Source organism: Canis lupus, chromosome 12 (assembly GCF_048164855.1).
Source record: "Canis lupus baileyi chromosome 12, mCanLup2.hap1, whole genome shotgun sequence".
Classification (NCBI taxonomy): domain Eukaryota; kingdom Metazoa; phylum Chordata; class Mammalia; order Carnivora; family Canidae; genus Canis; species Canis lupus.
The window spans coordinates 18,721,154-18,744,593 of NC_132849.1; the positions used below are offsets into that span (position 1 = coordinate 18,721,154).

Genomic DNA, 23,440 nt, shown 5'->3' on the forward strand with positions numbered 1-23,440 from the left:
CATTTGTCATATGAGCCTTTCCTTTTCATAGATTATTTCAGCTCTATGATTATATAGAACATTTAATACTTCCTCTAAAATAATATTTATCACATTTTTATTGATAATTGCATGTTTTTATCTCCTCTGGTAGCTTCTTTTCCCCATGAGGACAAGAACTGTATACGCTGCCATTCAATACAAGACAAAGCACTCAATACATATCTACTGAATGAATGAAAAAATGAATGCCATCTGACAATTTGGGTTAAATGCTGAAAGATCACTAAGATAAAATAATTTATTTTGGGGGAAGACTCCAATAAGTAATTTTCAGAGTTTGTATTGAGTATTGACACTTTCACATGGGTCTTTTAAGCATGAGTAGGAGTTAACCACACAGGATAAGGAGAAGAGTATTTATGGATAGAAAGAAAGAATTATGTAAGGACTAAAGAATCTTTTCCAAGTTTGATTTGGAAAAGTTTCTTGCAGGGAATAACAATTTGTGAGGACAGATTATAAAGGGCTTAATAGAATATGCTAAGGCATTGAATCAAGATGAATGAAGTATTATAGCATCACAGAAGTTCTATGCTAGTTAATGGGCAATTCAGAAAGAAGACAGCATTTAAGTTAAATAAAATTTGGACAGGCTTCATTACTGCAGGATTTCTCAGAGCTATTTGCTATATCCATATACTACACAGTGCAATTTACCATGAAGTTATAGTATATAGAGAGCCTTTTAAATATGTTTGTTTATAGAGCACTCTTCTTTTCCATGGAGCATTATGAAGGATTTGTGTACACAGAACTCATGTTGGGAATCAGTAGTATAGTACAATGGTTCTCAACTAGGGTTATATTTTTTACCTCAGAGGATATTTGGCAATGTCTGGAGATATTTTGAATTGTCATAACTCTGTAGGTGAGGAGTTGTTACTGAATTCTACTAGGTAGAGGTCAGGAATGCTGCTAAACATCCTACAATGCTCAGGATAGCCCCCACAACAAAGAATTACCCAACCCAATCACCAGTAGTCCCAAGTTGAGAAAACTTAGTATAGTAGAAAGGGAAACAATTGAACTTGAAGTCTCCATTTTTCTGTTTAATAACTCTTGGGTCTTGGGGCACCTGGGTTGCTCAGTGGCTGAGCATCTACCTTTGGCTCAGGCCGTGATCCCAGATCCCGGGTCCTGAGATAGAGCCTCACATAGAGCTCCCTGCAGGGAGTCTGCTTCTCCTTCTGCCTGTGTCTCAGCCTCTCTCTCTGTGTCTCCCATGAATCAATAAATAAAATCTTAAAAAAAATAACTGTTGGATCATAAACAAATTATTTAATCCAATTAGGCCTTATATTTTTCACTGAAAAAAATAGAAATGAAATTATTTAATTTGGAGGGTAAAGTTATTTTAAGAAAGACATTGTATATGAAGATACATGGTAGACTATCTGCCTCAGACCAGTCACTGCTCTGTTAACAAACTCTACTCCCTGGACATACCAGTGGGATGTGCCAAGAGGTTCAAATTTAGGAACTAATGTTAAGAAACACAATTAGAATCCTAAGAATGGGCAGATGATCCAAACTGGGTCATTAGTGCTTTTCCTAAGGATTCCAAACAATACATAATAACATTCTTGTTCCCTTATTAAGAGACTGTGAAACAGTTGTCTGTGAACTGCCTAAATCTCTTTTACAGTAAAAGAGCTTGAAGCTGGCATTGAGAGAAAAGCAAATATGAGAGATAAAGATGGAAAAACAGAGTTTAAGCCCTGTATCCAATCATGTCTGAAGATAGTTGTTTGAAGTAACAAAACCCAATATATCTTCTATTTTCTTTATCTAGCTCATTTGGTTTCTGTTACTTGCAAGCAAAAGAGTCCTAACACAGATACAATTATTATTTATTCTGTAGGAAATGGAGAGCTCTTATGTTTTCTAACATACATTATAATAGGGTTTTCTGAGTAAGTGTCTTGATTCCATAAAAAACAGATTGCTCTAGGAAAAAATATTAAAATGATTCACAGAAAATAATGCAATTCATACTAGTGAGTTAAACACTAGACTTTCCAAACCCCAATTTAGCTGTTGAATTTCATCCAATGTATATTAATTTTGAAGGCCAGTTGACTCAAATTTGTGGTAACAAAAATATTTTATTCTGTATTCTATTTTAAAAATTTAAATTCTAGTTTTAGTTATTTATGGTCACTTGTATTAACTTATTTTGACTCCCATGAAAAGTCTAAAAAGCAAAAAATAAATAAATATTTGAAAATATGGCAATGATTGAAATATACTCTAAAGATTGAATAGTGAAATAATTTAAGCAATATTTAGCAAGTTTATTTATTTAGCAAATATTTATTAGGTATGTGCCCACTCTATGCCAGTTACAATGGTGAAAACCTGCTGTGTTTAAATTAATGGTGAAAACAAATACAGGATAAGAGAAAATCTTTGAATTTTGTGCTATGAAGTAATAAGAAATTGTGATATAAATATAAGTATTGAAAATTGTCAGGGAATGCTTCTCTAAAGAAGAAATATTAAGTTGATACTTGAAACTAGAGAAGTTAGGCAGGTAGGATTGTTGGAAGAGTATTCCCTGAAGTTTGAGTATTTGATATAAAGATGTTTAAGGAATTAGTTTGTTGTAGTGAAGAAATGGGAAAAAAAAGGGGGGGGGGATGGAACAGACAGAAAAAATGTATGTAAGATCTAGATAAAAATGGGACGCCTGAGTGGCTCAGCATTTGAGCATCTGCCTTTGGCTCAGGGTGTGATTCCCGTATCTCAGGATCGAGTCCCATATCGGGCTTCCTGCATGGAAGAAGCCCGCTTCTTCTATGTCTCTGCCCCTCTGTATGTCTCTTATGAATAAATAAATAAATAAATTTTTAAAATCTAGATAAAAATAAATAGATAAATTTAAAAATTTGTGCCAGTCTCACCATTGAGTGGTATTCACACAAGTCACCTAAAAGAGTAAAAGTAAACAAGCAAGCAAGCAAGCAGAAAATCAGCATTCTCAATATGATGTAAATAGCACCTACTGTTCCAGAACATAGTATTCAAAATATCCAGAATACAAATCAGAATTGCTATTATACAAAAGATATATATCATAATATATATTAACTATATGTCATATCAAATTGACATATAATAAAAAAGACAATAGATAACAATTAATTCTAAGATAGTCAGATATTGGAATTATGTTACAAAGACTATAGACAGTCACAATATTGAAGTTCCAAGAAGTAAGATAAGCACTCTTCAAATGAATTGAGCAGTATCAAATTTTGGCACAGAAACAGAAATAAAAAAGTAAATGACACTTTTTGGACTAAAAATAATGGATTGGACTTTATAGAAGAATGGGAATAACACAGAAAAATGTGAGTAAACTTGAAAATTTAGCAATTGAAATTATCCAATCTGAAAAACAGAGGCAAAAGATTGAGGAAAAAAATGAACACAGGGACTTTTGGGGCAAAACAAAAAGTTTAATATTTTTGTTATTGTAGCATCAGAAGAAAAGAAAAGTGTGATACAAAAAGAAACATATTTAAACATACTGGCCGAAAACTTCCAAATTTTGTGAGAATGATGAATTCACAAATTTCAAAAGCTCAGAGAATTTCAAATAGGGTTAACTCAAAGAAATCCATGCCAGGATATATTGCAATCAAAACACTGAAAACTAAAAAAAGAATGGTCTTAGAGCAACTGCTAAAATAACATACCAATAGTAAAACACTCAATTAAAATTGAAAGAAATAATAAAAAATAGACAGTTTAAAGAAGAAAAGAAATAAAGAGAATTGTAAAATGAATTTAAAAATATAAAACAAAAAGTAAATTCCCAATGACAACCATATCAAATGTATATTGTGTAATCCTACCAATAAAAAAAAAAAAAAAAAAAAAAACGCAGAGTGCCAGAGTGCCTGGGTGGCTTAGTCAGTTAGCACCAACTTGTGATTTCAGTTTAGGTCATAATATCATGGGTTGTGAGATTGAGCCCTACGTGGGGCTCCATGCTCAGAACATGGATTCTCTGCCTCTCCCTCTCCTTCTGCCCCTCTGTTCACTAGTGTATGAGTGCAAGTGCTTTCTCTCTTTCAAATAAATACATAAAATCCTTAAAAAAAAGAAAAACCCACCGGACTCCAAAATACATTTTTAAATAGTAAATTGGCCTTTATTAAAGTTTTTTTTTTTTTTCTCTAAGACATGCAGTGGTAAAAGAAGGAAAAGGCAAGCCACAGGTTTGGAAATTTATTTTCAAATCATAGATCCCAAAAGGACTTGTATCCAAAATATATTTAAAAAAAAAAACTCTAAAAGTTTAACAATAAGAGACAACTCACAGAAAAAAAGTGGGCAAAAGTTTTGAACAAATACATCACTGAAGATACACAGATGGCTAATAAGTACATTAAAAGATTTTCCACCTTCTAGGGGAATACAAATTAAAATATCCTGAGATATCACTATACACCTACTAGAAAGAAACAACTACAATACCAAAGCTTTGACAATACGATTTACTGATGAGGATGTGCAGCAACTGGAAAGCTCAAACATTGCTGGTAAGAAAACCAAATGATAAAGTCACTCGAGAAAACAGGTTGGCAATTTCTCTTATATTTAGATATGCATTCGCTGTATGAATTTGTGATCTCATTCCTAGATATTTGCCCTAAAGAAATGAAAGCTTACAATCACACAAAACTTAAACATTATGTTTAGATATACTGACATAATCAAACATAAATTAATAATAATAATAAGTCCACAAACTGAATTCAAATATCCTTCACCAAATGAAGGGATAAACAAACTGTGGTACTTTTTATATATGAATGAAATACTACTCACCAATAACAGTTTGTTTGAATCTCAATGGTATTATGCTGAGTAAAAGAAATCATTCTCAAAAACTGCATAATGTATGATTCCTTTATAGGACATTCTGAAAATGCCAAACTGTAGGGTCAGAGAACAGATCCGTGGTTGCTAGGGTTAGGCATAGGGAAGGATGCTACTGCAAAGTAGTACTAGATGAAGTGATAAAACTGTTCTAAATCCCAATCATGGCGGTAATTACACAGTTCTATGTGTTAACATTCATAGAGTGGTAAACAAACAAAAAAGTCAGTCTTACTGAAAACAAATGTAAAAATTGAAGAATATGAAAAAATTGTTCAGTTATGTTTGTTGGAAGATCATACAAAGGCAGAAATTTTGTTAGGAAATACTAATTTAATAAAATTGTTCTGTGATAAAGAAATGCAAAAAATTAAAGCAAATTATATACTTTGGGGGTAATTTTGCAATGCATATGACTATAGAAAGTTTTAATTAACTTGATTTTATGAAGAGCTCTTGCTAACTGATTAAAAAAATTGATACCCATAAAAAATGTGTAAAGCCATTTAAGGCAATTCACAGGAAATGAAATACAAATGGCTAAAAAGGTTTAAAAAATGTTACATTTTGCTTGCAAATACAAATCTAAGATGCATGAGAAAGTATATATGTCTAACAAAATAAGAGAGAGAGGAACAGACATGTACAAGTGCATATATCCAGTATGTGTAAGAATCTGCACTTGCATGTGGACATAGGCAACTGGGCTATGGAAAAACAGACATTCATATACACTGTCAGTGAAAATTTTAAATTACTACAATATTCCTTGGAATAATTATGACTAGCCTTAAAATTTTTCCAAACAGTAGAGGAACTCTGCTTTAGGAAATCAAATTAAGAAATAATCATGGATGTGGACAAAAATGCAGCTATAGGGTTTTCAACTGTAGCATTACATATAATACTGAGTAATTCAATAAAAGTGTAAATAACCATTTACAGAGGTTTTATGAAACAATATATAAGCAGCCATTGAAATGATGAGCTCCCTCGCACTCTGACATCTAGTTGGTTTGGACCATATAAGGCACTGACAAGAACAGAAAGAGTATTGAAAGTGCCTATTCCTCAGCTATTTCCTTGCAGACTGTAACCTGATGGTGGTCACATGCCTTGACCAAGGACCATAACTCCTGTCAAACAGTTAAACCCTAAACCTAGAGTTTCCACTAACCAGTAACAACGGCCTCGTCTTTAAACCCAAGGGATAGGATGATTTCACACTGATTTCACACTGGTCAATGTATGCCCAGAACTTTTTCAGCATTCCTTATCATTATAACTTCATGCCCTTGTAAACGGATGTTTGTTAAATTCTCTCTTTAATCACCTCATCATAATTACCAGGCATTTCCTGCCAGGGTCCTCAACAATAATTTTACCAAAATATTAGAAGTTATTCCTTGCAAAAGAATACTATTTATATATCTGTGTTAGTTTATGTGGATTTACTTTTATGAGTTTTGTGTGTCACTTACCTTTATATGGATTTTTGTAATTTCCAAAGGAAAAACAGGTAACTTCCTAAAATAATATTTCTCAAACTGTGATGAAAGATTAGTTGTTTTTATTCAGTCATAAATATACAGTTTTATAAAATATTTTATAAATAAGATACTAAATAAATATCAAATATATTATATATTATAGTAGTTTATGTTATAAAATATAATGGGAAAGAATTGTGAAAATTAAATTAAAATACATATTCAAGCATACAATTTTTACATTTAAATTCAGCAGATATAAAATATTCTTGTTGAATTGCTATAAAGTTTCTAAGTGTTTAATTTCAAATTAACGTGGTGTTTGCAAACCTGTTTGCAAACAGGTTTTGTTTGTTTAATTTGTTTCCAGAAAACACTTTAGGAGTCATTGGTCTAAAATATGATCAAGTGAATCAACAATGAAAGGATATCTATATCCATATAATTTTACCTATTTACATGTATATCTATCTACACCTATGTATAGTTAATGATGCCTGAACAGGCACCACCTATCAGATACTCAGTAAATATTTGGTAAAAATACAAATGAACAAGTTGTAAAAAAAAAAAAAAAAAAAAAAAAAAAAAAAAAAAGCAGTTAACAAGTTAACAAGTGCAGAATACACACAAACATGTATGCAATTTCTTTGACCTCTAGAGTTTCAGAGAATAGGATGTCTCATACACTGTCTGGTGGCTGAAGATAGGCAAAACCTATCTAAATGTTTAAATAAGCATACATTTTGGCCTGATAATTAAGTTCAACTGTACTATTTGCAAGTCAAGAAAAATTGGAAAACTTTAAATAAATGTCCAACAAAAAGGAAAAGTTTAAAATGCTTTCATGAAATCATGATGGAACACAATGCAGACCCTAAAATAAAATTATAGAAGCACATATAATGTCACGGAAAGTTTTTTGTTTTGTTTTGTTTTTTTCTTGTTTTTGTTTTTGTTTTTTTTTTTTTTGGTCAAGTGTAATATGACTTACAAGTATACAGAGTAGAATGTTAAATTTGAAAATATATATATATATAATTTGACATCTATGGAAAAATATAAAATATAAAAAAACTGTTTTTATATTTAAAACATTCCCCCCTGTTAGGGGGGTGATGATGTTTGTTTAATTTATGCTTTTGCTTATATACCATCTTGAAATTTCAATGAACCTATGTTGTGAAATAAGCATAGATAAAACTATAGATCAAATGTTATGAAAAGTTATCAAAAATGCACAAAATTATAGCAAAGAAAGACATTAATATTTTAAAAAATTGCACTTAACCAGAATTTATTACTTTACTGAGAGGTGGTTAGATTAAAAAAAAAAAAACTACCAACATAATTTTACATTCACAAATTAATGGGAAAATTAAATGAAAAGTCATTTGATAAAGTACAGCAGCCACTTAAAAACTCCAAAGAAAACAAAAACAGACGACCATTAAAACTGACAACAAATATGATTATAAATGTCAAACCACTGAAAAGCATTTCCAGTAATATGTGGAGGTGGACAGAGATACTGGCTAACTCCATTTTTTTTTTTTAATCAACGGTGTTTTGGAGGATTTTGTGAATGCAATAAAAAATGAAATAACATCAGAAAAGTAGAGATAATATCCTATTTATGTTAATGATAGCAGAAACTACTGAAAAGCCATTAAAACTGATTCACTTTCCTACTTTGGCTGCATACAAGGTAAATATGATAAAAAATAAAACCCTAGTTCTTTTCTGGTCTAGAAATAGTTACTTGGAAAAGCAGATGGAAATTTTTTTAAAAAGCCTCCTATTCACAACTACAAAAACACTTAGATAATGCTTATGGATGAATTTTATAAGAATAGTCCAACAGAAATGGTAAAGAAAATCCTAATCATTTTTTTTTTGAAGAACATAAATAAGATTTTAACAAATGGAAAGTGGTACTGTGCTCTTAAACAGAGGTTTATTTCCCCCCAATTTATCATACATTTAAAATTGTTAAAAGCAACCAATGGTTACATATTTGTTTTTGATGTCATTGTTTGTTGTTTTTGGGGTGAAGGGATGGAGATAAGATGACTTTAAAGGTTTACAAGGAAGAATAAATTTATTTTTTTTAAAAAAAGACAGATTTGCTGAAGAACAATGGGAAGAGAAAAAAAATTTCACCAGGTATTAGAAAACTTATACATTTACCACAGTAGAAAATATATATTGAAATTGTAAAAGAAAAAATACTCAATTGAGTAGCATTGGAGATGCATGAAAATAAAATTTTAATGTATATGAGAGCATAAGTTATGAAAGGTGTGTTATTCCCAACTTAGTAGGCAATTGACAGATTATAAATTAATTATTGTCATTGAGAAATCTAGGTAAGTATCTAGGAGAATCTAGATCTATCTAATACCACATATAACAATAAATTTCAATTATCCCTCCAGTACAAGGTTTAGACTCTTCAATGTTAGAGACCTTAACCTCAGGAACTCCAACTCTTTCCCTTATAAATATTCCCACAGAAAGCTTAAGAATACTGAGATGTCAGAGAATGAATTTAGAAGAATTTGAGAAATAGTAATAAATGAATATTTACATTTTTTTAATTTTTAAGATTTACCTGAAACTATATGTATAATATATAATTAAGAGATAACCAAGAATTGAAACCCAAAATTATGGGGAAAAATTGAGACATATCTTAATATAGAGGTAATTTAAAATAGTTTGTAGAAATACCATAAACAAGTTAAAGGTACAAATAATTTCCACCAGCAAGCAGAGAATTAATAACTACAAAATATCCAAAAAGTACATAAAAAGTTTTTTAGACTCACAAACACCCAGGAATATGCTGTGTGAAATAAAATTATTTCACTAGGGATGCCTGGCTCAGTGGGCTTCCTGCATTGAGCCTGCTTCTCCCTCTGCCTGTGTCTCTGCCTCTTTCTCTGTGTCTCTCATGAATAAATAAATAAATTTTTAAAAAATTATTTCAGTATAGTGATACGTTATTTTAAGCTTATCACTGAAAAAAAAGTAAAGGGCTAACAATCAACAAAACCTTTACTGGTGAAAATATAAGTTTATATACTGCAAGATGAAATAAAGATGTATTCTATTTCTTAGAAATAACAACAATATTCAATGATATAAGTAGAATGATGTTCATTGTAGTATTTATTAAAGTATAATGGTAAAAGATTTGAAACTAATTGAATTCCTATCAGTATTAAGATGGCTAATGACCTTGTGATACATCTGTACAATGGAATATTAAAAGATAAACAGAAATAAACCAAATGATTTGGAAATATTTCCATGAGATATATTTGAGTAGTAAAAGTAAAAAATAATGTACTTTTGTGAAAGACAAAACTTTATATACGTATATATTTATATGTATATATGTTTATACATATATATTACATATGTATACATATACATTTATATGCTTATATATGTATATATTTGCGTGTATCAGTATACATACACACACATACAGAGAAAAATGTAGAATTACTCATATTTAGTCTTTAACTCAGACTACTTGGTGGTCACTGTGAAATGAAGAAGAAAGGGAACAAGAAAACAGAAGCAAAAGGATAAGTAACAAAAAATGACAGGAAGAAAAAATGTGAAAAATGTGTATATAAAACAATAGAATTCTTTCGTGAATATGTATTTTGTAAAAATATTTAAAATGAAATAGTGATTACTATAAAATATACTTGGGGGGGATGGGGTAACCGGGTGACATGCACTAAGGAGGGCACTTGATGGGATGAACACTGGGTGTTATACTATATGTTGGCAAATTGAATTTAAATAAAATATTGAAATACACATACATGCACATACATATACATTTAGGAAGAGTGGATATTTTTTGTCTACATTTATATCTTCCTTGCTTCATTTTGTACAATTTTATTAATGAACTCAGCTTAATTACATGTGTGAAATATTCTGACAGTGTAAGTTAAAATGAGAAATGAAGGATCAAGGTACATAAGCATGTCCCAATTCCTAGTCAATCACATGAACATCATTTGGTAATGAGGGAAGATTCGATTATTGCAGGACAACTTTCTTTTCCTCTTTTCAGCATTCATGAGAAGCTGTTCACTCTCCTTTTGATGCTGAGCCTGATCTTCCATTTTATGGAATAACAGTTTAAAACTATTTGTTTAGTTCCCCTTATCAATGTTTGAATAATCATTAGATTTTACGAGTGAAGTCACATTACTGATTTGATGTACAACTCACCAGATGGCCAGAGGAAAATGTGTTAGTTTCCTACATTTGATTGCAATAAAGAGTAAATACTGGTCTCCCTCAGTGACCTAACACATTGAAGACAGATTACATGGACAATTATTAAGTGATCTACAACCCCCTTGGATCATTTTGTGAACTTAGGAATTGCAATTAATTTTATGCATGGCCCACCTTATTTAAAATACTCCCTATCCCAGGAATTTGCTTGGAACTGAGTTGTAATCAGTTCTCATTGTTGTAGGTGTTTATATTTGAAGAGGCCACGTTTGTCCCTGCTTGAAGAATTTAGTTTAATGTGAATTATTGGTCTAAATATGACAATACGGCGATCCCTTAAGTCTCACAGCAATTTCATCTTCCAAACCAAGGTTTTATTGCAACCACGATCGGAAACTCCAAAGAATTCAGGAAAATAAGAAAGAATAGTGATTTTTGTTGTGCGTTGGTGCACACTATTACAAACGTCTTTTCAGAGAGAAACAAAGAACAGAAATATTAGGTGCCTAATTGCAAGAATTTCAGTTAGGGGCCTAATTGGTAATATCAAACAGATCAAAACAAGTAGAATTAATATTACACATATTTCTTTATTACTCTTTTTAAATAGTTAAAATCCCTGACTATTTTTATTCTATAATTCTGGATTATACAACATGTAAGTTAAGTATTATAAAATGCCAAATTTAAAATTAAGTACTAGTTTGAACACACATGTAAAAAATGAAATTCAAACTATTTTATTTTTTATTTTTATTTTTTTAAAGATTTTATTTTTTATTCATGAGAGATACAGAGAGAGAGAGGCAGAGACATAGGCAGAGGGAGAAATATGCTCACTGCAAGGAGCCCGATGTGGGACTCTATCCCAGAACTCTGGGATCACGCCCTGAGCCGAAGCCAGATGCTCAACTGCTGAACCACCCAGTAGTCCCACTGTTTTCTTTTAAAAATGCTTTTATTTATATCATGATATATAGTTTAGATGTAGTAACACTAGGAAATGTAGAAACTGAAATGGAAGGACCTAAATATGAAAGTAGGAAACACTACAATTTTTAGTGCCTTTGGTTCATAGATGTTAACTTCTTGTTTTAAAAAGATTTATTGGTCAGCCTGGGTGGCTCAGCGGTTTAGCGCCGCCTTCAGCCCAGGGCCTGATCCTGGAGACTCAGGATCAAGTTCCATGTCAGGTTCCCTGCATGGAACCTGCTTCTTCCTCTACCTATGTATCTGCCTCTCTCTCTCTCTCTCTCTGTCTCTCTGTCTCTCACGAATAAATAAAATCTTTAAAAAAATAAAAAAGATTTATTTATTTATATACAAAGAGAGAAAGTAAGCATACTTGGGCAGGAGGTGGCCAGAGGGAGAGAGGGTCTCAAGGAGACTCTGCATAGAGCACGGAGCCCCACACGAGGCTTGATCTCAGAACCCTGAGTTCACAACCTGAGCTCAAATGAAGTGTCTGATGCTCAACTGGCTGCACCACCCAGGCTCTCCAATAGATGCTAGCTTTTGATGTATATTTTTCAAAGCTTTATTTTTTTCTCTGAAAAAAAAAAAGTGTATATTCTGTTCACTGTATATTTTAAGCATTTTTTTCATGTTTATAAACTCTACAATGCCATACTTAAAGATTAAATAGTTTACTGTTGTATGGTTAAATCAAAACGTAGAAAGCTCATCCCTTGTTTTTAGATAATAACTTTTTCCTTATTTCAGATAAACTATAATGACTATCTCTATACATACACGTATCTTTTCTGAATAAGCATAGAGATGATACCATGTTGAAACAAGATACTTATATTTTCATCTAGGCATTTTTTGATTTTATCATTTCTTTTTGCCTTTTGAAATGAATTTGGTGTAAGAACATAGCTTAACTTTTAAACCAAATTGTTATCTATATCTCAATATAACTTGTTGAACAATTCACTCCTACCAATATATGTGGCTTTATCATGTACTACTTATGTATTTGTGTGTATACTTTTATACTTATACTTGTACATATATAGTTATATACTCAGGCAACACATATATGTAAACATGCATGTGTGTACATGTTTATATATGTGCACATATATATAGATATATATATACCATTGACCAATCCATCTATAATAGTGTTCTGGTTCTAGTTTGATTTTTTGAACTTATTATAGGCTTAGAATATATTGAGTATCAGAGTAAGTCATTCTTCATTTTTTATTTTTAAGATTGATATAATGTTATATTTAAGATTTCTTCCTTATTTATTCTGCCAATTGTTTAAATTCACTTTCCCTAGTTTTAAAAATCTCCTTAGAGTTTAAATTCTTTAAGAATCTATAAATGAATTTTTAAAGAATACACAAGTTGGCTGTGTCTAAAATTTTCTTTCTATTCCAGAGGCCAGTAGAAATTTGCATTAAAGTAAACAATTTGGGAAATTTACGTAATACCTCCTAATTTGGGTATCTTCTCTTGTAAATAAGTATGATAATAGTCCATATGTCAAGGTTACTGTAAGGATAGAGATAATTCCTGTGATAAAACACAGCACCCAGCACATAGTAAATTATCAAGATATTGTACCTATTATACATAAATGCCAAACAATTAAACAAGACTAATCTAAAACTGGAGACCTGGGTAGCTCAGTCGGTTTAATATCAGACTTCAGATCAAGTCATGATCTCAGGGTCCTGGAATCCAGCCCTGTATTGGGCTCCATGTTCATTGGCGAGTCTGTTTGTCCCTTTCCTTTTGCCCCTCCCTTAACTTGTGCTCTCACTTTGGCTCACTCTCTCAAATTAATAAATACAATCTTAAAAAAAGAGAGAGAGAGAAATGAGAACAAAGATCAATGTTGTTTTGAGAAATCCAATTAAACGGAATCAGTAAAACAAAATGTCCGTTGGTTTGCTGTGTCTTGGCATTATGTTATCATTTCAACATACACAGTCACATAAACATGTATAATGACCACAGAACAAAAAGATCAGCCTAATTGCAAATTTCTACTTGCAATCATGATAAAAACAAAAACCTGAGATCCAGTCTTTTTTTTTTTTTTTAAATATTTTATTTATTTATGACAGATACAGAGAGAGAGAGAGAGAGAGGCAGAGACACAGGCAGAGGGAGAAGCAGGCTCCATGCACCGGGAGCCCGATGTGGGATTCGATCCCGGGTCTCCAGGATCACCCCTGGACCAAAGGCAGGCGCCAAACCGCTGCGCCACCCGGGGATCCCCTGAGATCCAGTCTTAACACAAGGACTGACTGTGGGGTTTTACATTTATCATTCAACCTTTTTATGTGTCATCGTTTCTATCTGCAAAATGAGGCTATGTGCTATAGTCTAGGTATTATAATTTCTATGAAGGTCAAATTAAGACATTTTAATTTCTTTGAAAGAGTATAATGTGCCATTCGATTTTCATAATTATAAAACACTGATCCCTTGTAATTTACTATGTCTTCTCTTCAGTTTGTAGAGGTTATGCATCTTTAGTTTTTAGTGACTTAAAATAACATTTGGATGTTGTACTTTATAATCTGTTATATGATTATGAACTAGAATCAGATTGTGTTTTGCCAGAGATATTTTATTATACGTAGGCATTACATTCATATTCTTTTTCTCTAACTTCAAAATGTTTAGGTTGATTTTACTTTTGTTTAGATAGTGGAAGTGAAGGCTAATTTCAAGTTTTTAAAGAAGAAAAACAAAATGAAAACTAAGACCATCCTTTTACAAAAAGTGTCACTGTACTGTAGCAAAATGAACAAAGATGATACTGACCTTTTCTTATTTCCCACAACACATTTTAAATTAGCACAGCTGGAATATTCTATAGAAAATCAAGAATCATAGCATATTCAATTCCACATTGGTATTTTAATCATTGCTTAAGAAAATCCTTCCACAATATTCCTGATCCTCCTGAATACTAATTAAATGGAAAATATCTAGTTAGGCTTAATGTCTGCTTCAAACCTTCCCCAGAGTAATGCATATAAATATGCACTTCATTCATTTGCCAAACCAAATTTGATTGTTTGCGCTATTCCTGGAGATGGGTTAGGTGTTAAGAAGACAAAAGACAATTAATAGGCAGCATGTCACCACAGCAAACTTAGAAACTTGACTAAAATTTATATAACTGTAAGATAAAGAAGATGGCATATGATTTAATGCATCACACAATATTATCTTTAAAAAATATTCTAGTTTGAAAAAAATCTTCTAATTTGTAATGATTATAGCACAGATGCATACCTCATCTTAAAATCAATGAATGTTTATTATGAGGACTTAAGAAGAGGGGTGAAAAATAAATGAAAAAATTAACTCATCACTCAGACTGTTATTTTAATGTACTTCCTTCCTATAGTTTTTTCTAAGTTTATAATTGGTAAGTTGGAATACATAATATTTTAGACAAAAATAGGATCATACTTTATATACTGCTTTAGCATCAGATTTTTTTCTACCACTTAATATAAACTGAAATCATTTCCTTAACCTTCCCCCTAAAAGATGATGTTTCATGCCAGGAAAAAAAAAAAAAAAAAAACTACTCTGTGGTTATTTTCAGTTTTCAAAAGTATTCATTTCCATATGTAATTGTTTCACATCTAAGAATATTTTTCAATGAGATAATTCTAGATGTTGAATTACTATGTTAAAGAATATGAAGCTTTAGTGCACACTGATAAATTTTCTTCCTGAGATTTTTCTAGTATCTATAACATTTATTACCAACTTTGTAATTTTTGTCAATTTAAAAATGTCTTTCATTACTAAAAGTGTACAAATATTTAATATACAGTTGACTGTTAAACACTGCAAGGGTTAGGGATGCAGAACCCTCTATAGTTGAAAATCTGTACATAACTTTTGACTCTCCAAAACTTACTTCTAATAGCTATTGTTGACAGGAAGCTCTACCAATAAATACATAATCGATTAACATATTTTGTATGTTATATGTACTATATACAGCATTCTTACAATAAAGTAAGCTAGAGAAAAAATGTCATTAAGAAAAATCATAAGGAAGAGAAAATAGTTTATAGTACTGGACTGTATTTACTGAAAAAAATCTGCATATAAATGGATCTATGAAGTAAGTTCAAACCCACATTTTTCTGCATCCCAAAGATTTTGAACGGTTGTATCTTCATTCTCATTAGTTTCCATGAATCTTTTTAATTCTTCCTTAATTTCCTGGTTGACCCTTTCATCTTTTAGCAGGACAGTCCTTAACCTCCATGTGTTTGAGGTCCTTCCAAACTTCTTGTTGTGATTTAGTTCTAATTTCAAGGCATTATGGTCTGAGAATATGCAGGGGACGATCCCAATCTTTTGGTTTCGGTTCAGACCCGATTTGTGACCCAGTATGTGGTCTATTCTGGAGAAAGTTCCATGTGCACTTGAGAAGAATGTGTATTCAGTTGAGTTTGGATGTAAAGTTCTGTAGATATCTGTGAAATCCATCTGGTCCAGTGTATCATTTAAAGCTCTCGTTTCTTTGGAGATGTTGTGAATGCTCTGCATCACTTGCCATTAGGGAAATACAAATCAAAACCACAATGAGATACCACCTCACACCAGTGAGAATGGGGAAAATTAACAAGGCAAGAAACCACAAATGTTGGAGAGGATGCGGAGAAAAGGGAACCCTCTTACACTGTTGGTGGGAATGTGAACTAGTGCAGCCACTCTGGAAAACTGTATGGAGGTTCCTCAAAGAGTTAAAAATAGACCTGCCCTACGACCCAGAAATTGCAGTGTTGGGGATTTACCCCAAAGATACAGATGCAATGAAACGCCAGGACACCTGCACCCCGATGTTTCTAGCAGCAATGTCCACAATAGCCAAACTGTGGAAGAAGCCTCAGTGTCCATCGAAAGATGAATGGATAAAGAAGATGTGGTTTATGTATACAATGGAATATTACTCAGCCATTAGAAATGACAAATACCCACCATTTGCTTCAACGTGGATGGAACTGGAGGGTATTATGCTGAGTGAAGTAAGTCAGTCGGAGAAGGACAAACATTATATGTTCTCATTCATTTGGGGAATATAAATAATAGTGAAAGGGAATAGAAGGGAAGGGAAAAGAAATGTGTGAGAAATATCAGAAAGGGAGACAGAACGTAAAGACTGCTAACTCTGGGAAACGAACTAGGGGTGGTGGAAGGGGAGGAGGGCGGGGGATGGGAGTAAATGGGTGACGGGCACTGGGGGTTATTCTGTATGTTGGTAAATTGAACACCAATAAAAAATAAATTTAAAAAAACCCACATTTTTCAAGGGTCAACTATATACTGTGGTTAATAATCTTTTAGCATACATGTGAATTACTTCTCCGAATTCCCTTTCCCTATTAGATTGTTCAACTTTTTCTAATTGATTGATGACAGCATTTCATATTTTAGTTTTAGTTATACTAGTCCTTTATTTTCATTTCCAAAATTTTAGTAGTTTATTACCTTAATTGTTGATGCTTTTGTTAAATCTTATGTAATACATACATCAAATTTTTATTATTTTACATTTGGATTTAATCCTAAAACTTTTGTAGCCTAAAATCAGGTAACTATTGCCCTTGTTTGTAATTATAACTTTTGTTTTTCAACTTTAACCTTTTAATCCAATAAAATTCATTTTTGTTGTCTGAGTCAGGGGACTTTTAGTTCCCCTCCCCCACTCTAATGAAATTATTTAAATATTTTTTTTATATAATCAGTCATCTGTCTTCTCATATAAAATGGCATATATAAAACTCTTGAAAACTTTGGGGTCTCCTTTTGAATTTTTCATTCTATTTTAATCAGTGCTACGTTAGGTTAACTACTATAGTTAAGAAGAAAATTACCACCTCATATTCCCCCAGTTCTTTCAATGTCTCATTGTTCTGGTTGAGCATTTTTCTAATTAGAGAAGAATGTGAAGGTTTATACAACATAGTATGTTTAGGTCTTATAAAATAGACTGCTTTAAATTGTATTATCACTAACAAACCTGTTGAATCTCTTTGCAGACTAACAGCAATGTAGCAGTAGGGATTGCCGAGATTTTGAGCACATATCTTTCATAGTCCGAGGTTTGAATCCTGGATCTATCACTCTATATACAACTGCATTATTTTTCATTTTTTTCAACTATAAAATGGGACAATTATAATTCCCTCAAATTATGGTTGTGCAGATTAAGGGAGAAAGATAAGATATGCAAAGTATCTGGCACATTATATTTGCTTTACATATTCTCTTGTACTTCTATTCAACAAGGTACATTAACTTGAAATATATTATGTGCAATTTAAGTTAGTTAAAGAAGAAATTACTGATGTAAAATTTTGTATACGCCCCAACCAAAAAAAAAAGCTCCAATCTAGTTACTACAATAGAATATGAATTCTTCTCTGTACTCTTTTTTAAAAAACAAGATATATGTTTACATATCTGAGAAATGGAAATGTAGTGTTTTATAATTGTGTTATAACTCATATCAATTTTATCCTTACACTCCAATGATTCTATTTACTTTATTCACTTGATATGAACTGAATGCCTACTAAAACATAAATTATCTATAATTTATGGATATATTAGCCAAACACAGTAAAATGACTTCCATAACATTCCCATGCTAGACAAGAGCAGAGCAGAACTGGGACTTCAAGTTCCAGACTCTCCAATAGTCCAAGGCATTCCTAATGTAACCAGATAGACTGAATGAAATTAAACAAATAAATTGGGCATGTTAACATTTAATAGGACACATTGATCCATTCAGCATACTCTCATTCTATTATCTATTTTTTAAAGTTATATTGCACTTCCTACAGTAATCTCCCCAATCCATTAATTATTCCCTCAATATTTCCCTCAGAATCCTTCACATGTGCCACAATTTTCACTGGTATCTCACCCATGAACTTAACTTTCTTGTTTAGTTACCTACCTTTGGTCCCAGGCATCCAACCATGTAGCTTCTCTGTTATCAGTCCTAAAGAGTTGACAATCCATAAGGAATGTATCCCAGTCTTGTTATAGCCTCATGAAATATCAAAATTCATCCAGATCTTAGACTGCCAGATCTTCCTCAATATGTTCCTAGTAAGTTATCTATGAACTCTTTCAGGAATTTTTCTAAATATTGACTTCCTTCCTCCAGTGCCATATGCCTCATCTTCTCCCTCCTCTCAGCAAATGATCTTTCCTTTTTCACTGGAGACAAAGGGGGTGGGGGGCAAGAACTTTCTAAACTTCCTTTTTTTTACCCGTGTCAAATGAATCAAAAGGTGCTTTCCTTCATTCTTGCTTCTCATTTTAGTGGAAGAAGTTTTCTGTCTAAACTAAAACTTATCCTTTTATCCAGCTTTCTTTTCCTGTTACTTTTTGAGCAACTGTGCTATTTGAATCACCATTCTTTCCATCCCTCTTTTTTCCTTTTTCTTTTTGGGCTTATTATCTTAGATAAATGATAATCTTCAATTTTAGTTCATCTTAAAAGAAAATGTTTCCTCAAATCCATATCTTCCATTACCTATGGTTCTATAGATTCCTTTCACAGATAAAGTATTTGAAAGAATAATCTAGAAGACATAACATTTGTCTTTTTAGAGGACTAATTATGTCTGATATACCTTCAAACTATCCATTAAACTAACTATAAAAGATAAATGCAAACACACACACACACACACACACACACACACACATACACACACAGACTGGCAACAGCTTATAAACTTAAGATTGATGACAGAAGTCTAAGTCTGGGTGTCCTATAGGGACCATTCCATACCAACATCACATATTTTACCTCTTTATTGGTTGAACTCATCCTTCTTTCCCCATTTCTGTCCCTACAGCCATTGGTATTTCACAAATAAGAAAACTGAGGCCAAGAAGTTTAGTTAAATTGCCAAAAGTAGCATTTCTTCAATTTCATTCCAGGCAGGTTGTTTTCAGAGTTCATAGTCTTAACCATCAAAACTCTATCCTTCTTATTCCCCATGAACAGTAATATAGGGACTGACTTAAGTCAGTTGTTATCCCAGAAGAGCTCATTTTATGAAAAGTAAAATTTGATCAGTTGTGAGAATAGTATCACTGGTTCTGCCTTGGCATCAGGATCCTAAGATGGAAGATTATGGCTACTCCTTTGTTATTCCTTTGTCCATAACCACCAAACAACTGAACCTGTTAAGTGTCTGATTTATAGATTTCTTAAGACAAAACAGACCCTAGTAGGATTAAAACTGTTGGTAAACAAAGCTGGTCCATAGTTAATATTAGCATATTTCTTAATTTAAGAAGTGTGAAAATTTTAGCAACTTTTTAATGTATATCACAAAGGATCTTCATAAGAGTCCAGATGGGCACTATTACTGCCCATCAGTTTACAAATGAGAATACTGAAGAACTAAGAGGATGAATAACTGTCCAAAGTCAGTAAGTAGGAAGAGGCAAAGAGAGGATTTGAATCCATGTAGTTTGTTCCCAGAATCCATATTAACCCCATTCTATTTTGTCCCTGTAGAATTTATACATGTCCATATTTAACATCCACAGTAAACTTTACCTTGGTTCATAATAAAAAGAAATTATACTATGCTTCTAAATTTCATCTTATGTAGCTGTCATGGATTATCCACATATTTTTAGTCCTTGGGACTGAATATTGGAAAGAAAAACAGAAGTGGGAGGCAAGGAAGAAAAATAATGAAACTTAGAAGTATAGAGAAGCAAAAGCAAAAGTAAAATGTACTCCTAAGAATACACTGTATCGTCCTGAACCGACACAGACTCCAGCACTGTCCCTAATGACAGCAGTGAGATGGAATCTAACAAAGCCAGGTATTATTACTGTCATCTCACTGAATAGGAGTAGTGGTGGTAATTTCCCTTATGTCCTTTTAGGAATCAGGGCCATGTGCAATTCATGAATTCTGTGTCTTGTCATCCTGATATGGTTTACTGAGCTTTGCATCCAGGCTGAAATTCCATTCTGACTCAAAATTGTGACATAAATAGTAAATGACTAATGAATGTACTCCTCAAAATGCTGTCTCATTAACATCAGGTCCTCAATAAAAATGGGAGAATGTACCATAAATAATCTCATCTCCTATGTGTAAACCACAGATCTAACTGAACATAAAATGCATATATGAGATTTATCTCCTCCTTTTGAAGAAGGTATTAGGAAGAATGCTTCGGAATTTTAACTAAACGTATTATATAACTCTCTTGAATTCTCAAATGAAAAGAAACTCTAAAAAATTTAAATAGAGTACTTCTTGGTATAATGGGAAGCTTCAATTATAAGAGATATATAATTCCACATATGATTGATACATTTACCACAGTTACAAAGTTACTAAAGATAAATAAGCTACATGTGTCCCCTCTAAACATACCTAAATTTGAACCTCAAAGGGTAATTTTTATTGGCAAAGGCTCTCCCATAAACTATATACACTTAGAAGCAGAGAATGCCATGGATGGCTAGGGGAAGAAAAGTTTTTGTTTACCTTTTTGTGTTTTCATGAACATTTATTTGCATTCAACATCAGCACACCTGCCACACTGTAGCAGGATGAGTGGCTTCTGAACATAAGAATGTTTACCTTCTGCTCTTCAGCACACATTTGTTTAAAATTCATCTAAAAATTGAGTCTTCAAACTACTGCTATATATAGGCGCTGTATTTAGAGAAAGCTACAAAATTGGTTCCTTTTTAAAGGACTAAAAGAATTAGAGGAAATTGTAGATTTAAATCCAAACAAGAAAGGAGGAATTACCAGCAGAGGACAAAATGTCAACTTATAGACAAAATCTCCACCTAAATATATTTTAAAGGGACAACCCTAGCTTAGCAGCTATAATAAAATTAGGGAGACTGCTTTCTGAATTCATAGAGCCATCTGAATTCCTATTACTTCTTCTGTAATTCCTATGATGTCCTTGCACCCCATCCTTTAACTATACCCCCATCTCCCAGCAGCTTGCCACCCTTAGTGAGTTAATAGCCTCTAGCACAGCCTGTATCCCTGGATGGAAGACAGCAGAATAACTAAACCCGTCCTGATAAATAGTTGTCTTTACAGTAAGGGAGGAATATAAAATGAGTCTCGAAGTCATAGAATCACCATGATAACCAGAACCACCTCTATTATTTTTGTTATTATCATTGTAGTAATTTCTGTGTGGGAAAATCACTGCTTTTATATTCACCAGAGTAGAGCAAATCCCCCAAAATCATATAATCCTACCTCTTAGCAGATAAACAAACAACATTTATTTAAATCAAACTTTTAAACCAATATTGATCTTTCTGGTGAGAAGGATTTCACTTTTATGGATTCTATCAACTCTTTCAGGGTTCAAACTACTGCCTCTATTTTCAAGGTGGAAGTTGAACACTGAGGAGATATATGAACTAAAAATCTTTTTTTTTAAACTAAAATCTTTAAAAGAAAAAAGAAAGAGTAACATATTCTCTTTTTGCAAGTGGGCAGATCTATATTTTTACTCATATTCAAAAGTCTTAAGTAGAATTAAATTTACCAAGAACAGGTTTATTGAATATTTATGGGCTTAGAGAAATGCTACATAGTCAATGAAAACAGTCTTGTTATCACTTACTTACCAAATATCACAAAATTCAGGCATATTTCCAGAATATAATTCTTAATTACCTCCTATAAGGTTGTGTTCTGCTCTGTGAAATAGTATTTTTTTAACAACATGAAAAAATTATGAATAAACTAAGAAGTCATTTAGTAATCAAGCAATCAAAAAAGCAGTTATGATTTTTCTCTTGACACAGGTTTTTTCACAAATGTAAGTAATTAAAGTTTTGGCATGTCTCTAAAGTAAGTTGTTAGACTTCCACTTACATAGATGGAAGGTAAATAATGAGAATTTGCTTGACTTACTTTATGAATATAGTTGACCCTTGAACAAAATAGGTTTGAACTGTGTGGTCTATGCATGGGTGTTTTTTTCCCCGCATAAATATAGTATAGTACTTGCAAATGTGTTTTCTCTTCCTTATGTCTTCTTAATAATATTTTCTTTTCTCTAGCTTACTTTTTAAAGAATATAGTATAGAATACTATACAAAATATGTGATGCTGGGGCAGCCAGTGTGGTTTGGCAGTTTAGCGCCGCCTTGAGCCCAGGGCGTGATCCTGGAGACCCGGAATCCGGTTCCACGTCGGGCTCCCTGCATGGAGCCTGCTTCTCCCTCTTTCTCTCTGTGTCTCTAATGAATAAATAAATAAAATCTTTAAAAAATATGTATTGCTTGACTATTTATATTATCAGTAAGTCTTCCAGTCAACAGTAGTAGGATATAAGTAGTTAAGTCTTGGGGGAGTTAAAAGTAATATGCAGATTTCCAACTGTGTAGAAGTTACCACCTCTGAACCCTGCATTGTTCCAACTGTGTAGAAGTTACCACCTCTGAACCCTGCATTGTTCAATTGAACTGTAGTATAAATATTACCCTTTAATACATACAAATAAAATGTGTTAGAATTTGGGATTGTGGACATATTTATTTGCATCTTCATTTTCTCAATTTTAAAAAAATCTAAATAATAAATTCTACTTGATGGAACAATTTGACTATATATATATGTGTGTGTATATATATATATATATATATATATATATAGACTATATATATAGTATATATATCCCTGACCCATATATATATATATATA

At 32.2% G+C, this 23,440-nt stretch overlaps 1 protein-coding gene and 1 long non-coding RNA gene across 10 annotated transcripts in view; one reads left to right on the forward strand and one right to left on the reverse strand.

Annotated features, from left to right (window-relative positions):
- LRRTM4 (leucine rich repeat transmembrane neuronal 4) overlaps positions 1 to 23,440 on the reverse strand; it is a 708,453-nt gene that overhangs the window by 525,825 nt on the left and 159,188 nt on the right. The window lies entirely within an intron of this gene.
- Positions 1 to 23,440, forward strand: part of LOC140601267 (uncharacterized) — a 113,951-nt gene that overhangs the window by 65,695 nt on the left and 24,816 nt on the right. The window contains exons 5-7 of one of the 7 annotated variants that reach the window (XR_012004290.1): positions 4,462 to 4,592; positions 17,738 to 17,800; positions 22,798 to 22,960. The exons of 4 other annotated variants lie outside the window; for them this stretch is intronic. This is a non-coding gene — a long non-coding RNA (uncharacterized lncRNA). Of the gene's footprint in view, positions 1 to 4,461; positions 4,593 to 17,737; positions 17,801 to 22,797; positions 22,961 to 23,440 lie in introns of those variants that run through there. 2 more of the 7 variants (XR_012004294.1, XR_012004291.1) reach the window with 2 other exon arrangements.